This window comes from Pongo pygmaeus, chromosome X, assembly GCF_028885625.2.
Source record: "Pongo pygmaeus isolate AG05252 chromosome X, NHGRI_mPonPyg2-v2.0_pri, whole genome shotgun sequence".
Lineage (NCBI taxonomy): Eukaryota > Metazoa > Chordata > Mammalia > Primates > Hominidae > Pongo > Pongo pygmaeus.
In genome coordinates, this window is record NC_072396.2 from 67,653,593 (window position 1) to 67,658,205 (window position 4,613).

The 4,613-nt window shown below is 39.1% G+C and overlaps 1 pseudogene; it reads right to left on the reverse strand.

Annotated features, from left to right (window-relative positions):
• Nucleotides 1-278: 278 nt before the first annotated feature.
• LOC129025426 (grpE protein homolog 2, mitochondrial-like) lies at nucleotides 279-967 on the reverse strand (annotated as a pseudogene).
• Between the last annotated feature and the right edge of the window lie 3,646 nt (nucleotides 968-4,613).

The following is a 4,613-nucleotide window of genomic DNA, read 5'->3' on the forward strand; positions in this document are numbered from 1 at the left end:
TTTTGGATTCAAATTCATCAGAGTACCAATTTTCCTAACCATGTTTTCATAAAGGCCATCGGAAGATGTCACACTATTCAAATGCCCAATGGTAAGACTTCTGATGACACAAAACATGTCACATTAAATCAATAGAATATCTTAGAAATAAAACCAATATGACTAAATCCAAAACATATCACATGAAGTACCACATGTGCAATACAAAACTACTTTAATAAATAAAAGAAACACAGGTAACCGCACTCTGGGAGAACGTTCATTTCCTGATGGCTTCTTCACAGACCTCTCTGAGACTCCACTGTCACTTCTACCTGGGCAAGTCTAATGGTCCAGCCATGAAGTTTGTAACCATCTTGTCTCATTAATGCCATGGTGCCAGACTGCACCACAACACCAGCTGGCACAATGCAGAGGATTCATGCTCATGGGAATCATATTTGTCACCAATGGGTGTCAGCTTCTCAAGGTCATGCTTGGCAAACACACTTTTCAGCTTTGCTTCTAAAAGTAACAACCGTTGGAAGACTTTCTCCAGAGTGAGCTTCTGGTCCCCAGGCTCTGATTCTTCAGAAATGCACTCTGTAGTCTTCTCCAAAATGTCAGCCACCTCCACTAAGTCCTTACAGAAACTCTGGATTCCAAATAACTTGGCATCTTCCACACATCTCTGGGTTCACCTCCTTATGTTTTCACAATCAGCTATAGCTCTCTGGTATCTCACCATTAAATCCTGCACTTCCTTCTCCAGTTTAACAGCTTTTACCCTTAAGTCTTGTTCAGCAAGAGACGGCCCAAGCTCATCAGGAGGGTCCTCGGAATGGCAGTCCTCACCAGCGGTTCCCTGGGTGGCAGTGCTGAATGGAAGTGGGCATCCCTTGCTCTCCCATGAGGCACTCTAGGCCAGTAGGTGCTACACCTGCTGGTGGCCCGCCCACATCGACCACATGGCCATGTTCCCGACTTCGGCTGATGGAGGCAGCACAGGCGCACTTGCTCAATATTTCGTTAATTATAATTTTTTTTTTGAGACGGGGTGTTGCTCTTGTTGCCCAGGCTGGAGTGCAATGGCGCAATCTCGGCTCACTGTAACCTCCACCTCCCAGGTTCTAGCCATTCTCCTGCCTCAGCCTCCTGAGTAGCTGGGATTGCAGGTGCCTGCCACCACACCTGGCTAATTTTTTGTATTATTAGTAGAATTGGGGTTTCCTCATGTTGGCCAGGCTGGTCTTGAACTCCTGACCTCAATTGATCCACCTGTCTTGGCTTCCCAAAGTGCTGGGAATACAGGCTTAGCCACCACCTGACCTATTTTTAATTTTTTGGGTACATAGTAGGTGTATATAATTATAGGTTACATGAAATATTTTGATACAGGCATGCCATGCATTATAATCACATCAGGGTGAATCACCTCAAGCATTTATCCTTTGTGTTATAAGCAATCCAACTATACTTTTTTAGTTATTTCAAAATGTACAATTAAATTATTTTTGACTATAGTCATACTGTTGTGCTAGCAAATACTAGGTCTTATCCTTTCTATTTTTTATACCCATTAACCATCCCCATTTCCCTCCCACCACTACTATTCTTCCCAGCCTCTGGTAACCATCCTTCTACCATCTGTCTCCATGAGTACAATTGTTTTATTTTTAAATTTATTTTTGATTTTTTTTTCTTTAAGTTCTAGAGTACATGTGCAGGATGTGCAGGTTTGTTACATAGGTAAGCATATGCCATAGTGGCTTTCTGCACCTATCAACCCATCACCTAGGTATTAATGCCAGCATGCATCAGCTTTTTTTCCTAATGCTCTCCCGCATCCCCCAACAGGCCCCAGTAAGTGTTGTTCCCCTTTCTGTGTCCATGTGTTCTCATTGTTCACCTCCCACTTATAAGTGTGAACATGCCATGTTTGGTTTTCTGTTTCTGCATTAGTTTGCTGAGGATAATGGCTTCCAGCTTCATCCATCTTTCTGCAAAGGACATGATCCAGTTCCTTTTTTATGGCTGCATAGTACTCCATGGTGTATATGTACCACATTTTCTTTATCCAGCCCATCATTGATGGGCATTTGGGTTGATTCCATGTCTTTTCTATTGTGAATAATGCTTCAATGAACATATGCATGCATATATCTTTATAATAGAATGATTTATATTCCTTCGGGTATACACCCAGGAATGGAATTGCTGGGTCAAATGGCATTTCTCATTCTATACCTTTAAGGAATCACCCTACTACCTTCCAAAATGGTTGAACTAATTTACATTCCCACCAACAGTGTAAAAGTCTTCTTATTCCTTTGCAACCTTGCTAACATCTGTTGTTTGTTGACTTTTTAATAATTGACATTCTGATTGGCATGAGATGGTATCCCATTGTGTTTTTTATTTGCATTTCTCTAATGATCAGTGATGTTGAACTATTCTTCATGGGTTTGTTGGCTGCATGTATGTCTCTTTTTTTCAGAAGTGTCTGTTCATGTCCTTTTGCCCCTTTTTAATGGGGTTGTATTTTTTTAATGGTAAATTTCCTTGTAAATTCTGGATAATAGACCTTTGTCAGATGGATAGATTGCAACAGTTTCCCCCCATTCTATAGATTGTCTGTTCTCTCTGGTAATAGTTTTGTTTGCTGTGTAGAAGCTCTTTAGTTTAATTAGATCCCATTTGTCAATTTTTGATTTTGTTGCTATTGCTTTCAAAAATTTCATCATAAGGTCTTTGCACATGCCTATATCCTGAATGACACAGCCTAGATTTTCTTTTAGGGTTTTTATGGTTTTGGGTTTTACATTTAAGTCTTTAATCCATCTTGAGTTAATTTTTGTGTAAGTTGTAAGAAAGGGATCCTGTTTCAATTTTCTGCCTATGGCTAGCCAGTTCTCCCAGCACCATTTATTAAACAGGGAATCCTTTCCCCATTGCTTGTTTTTTGGGGGTTTGTCAAGGATCAGATGGTTGTAGATGTGCTGTTTTATTTCTGAGTTCTCTATTCTCTTCCATTGGTCTATGTGCCTGTTTCTGTAAAAGTACCATGCTGTTTTGCTTGTTGTGGCCTTGTAGTATAGTTTGAAGTAGGATAGTATGATGCCTCCAGCTTTGTTCTTTTTGCTTAGGATTGTCTTTAAAATCGTTTTTTTTCTAATTCTATGAAGAATGTCAGTGGTAGGTCAATTGGAATACCATTGAATCCATAAATTGCTTTGGGCACTGTGGCCATGTTCATGATATTGATTCTTCCTATACATGAGCATGGAACGTTTTTGCATCTGCTTGTGTCCTCTCTGATTTCCCTGAGCAGTGGTTTGTAGTACTCCTTGAAGAGATCCTTCACTTCTCTTTTTAGCTGCATTTCTAGGTATTTTACTCTCTTCATGGCAATTGTGAATGGGAGCTCATTTATGATTTGGGTCTCTGCTCATCTGTTGTTGGTGTATAGGAATGCTTGTGATTTCTGCACATTGATTTTGTATCCTGAGACTGCTAGACTTGCTCATCAGCTTAAGAAGCTTTTGGGCTGAGACGACGAGGTCACAACAAAGACAATTTGACTTCCTCTTATCCCAACTGAATACCCTTTATTTCTTTCTCTTGCCTGAGTGTCCTGGCCAGAACTTCCATCACTATGTTAAATAACAGGGGTGAGGGAGGGCATCCTCATCTTGTGCCAGTTTTCAAGGGGAATGCCTCCGACTTTTGCAAAATCAGTATGATATTGGCTGTGGATTTGTCATAAATAACTCATTATTTTGAGATATGTTCCATCAGTACATAGTTTATTGAGAGTTCTAAACATGAAGAGATGTTGAATTTCATCAAATTCAAGGCCTTTTCTGCATCTTTTGAGATAATCATGTGGTTTTTCTCTTTAGTTCTATTTTTGTGATGAATTGCATTTATTGATTTTTATATGTTGAACCAGCATTGCATCCCATGGATGAAACTGACTTGATCATGGTGCATAAGATTTTTGATGTGCTGCTGGATTTGGTTTGCCAGTATTTTATTGAGGATATCTGCATCAATGTTCATCAGGAATATTGGCCTGAAGTGTTTTGTTGTTGTTGTATCTCTGCCAATTTTTTGTATCAGGATGATGCTGGTCTCATAAAATGAGTTAGGGAGGAGTCCCTCCTTTTCAATTGTTTGTAACAGTTTCAGAAGAAATGGTACAAACCCCTCTTTGTATCTCTGGTAGAATTCAGCTGAAATTCATCTGGACGTGGTTTTTTGTTTTTGTTTTTGTTTTCTTTTTGGTAGGCTATTTATTACTGCCTCAATTTCAGAACTTGTTATTGGTCTATTCAGGGATTCAACTTCTTTCTGGTTCAGACTTTAGAGGGTGTAGGTGTCCAGGAATTTATCAATTTCTTCTAGATTTTCTAGTTTATTTGCATAGAAGTGTTCATAGTATTCTCTAATGGCTGTTTGTATTTCTTTGGGTACAGTGATGGTATCCCCTTTATCATTTCTAATTGTGTTTATTTGAAACTTCTTTCTTTTCTTCTTTATTAATCTTACTAGTGGTCTATTTTATTGACTTTTTCAAATAAACAGTTCCTGAATTTGTTGATTTTTTGAAGGGTTTTTTTGTGTCTCTATCT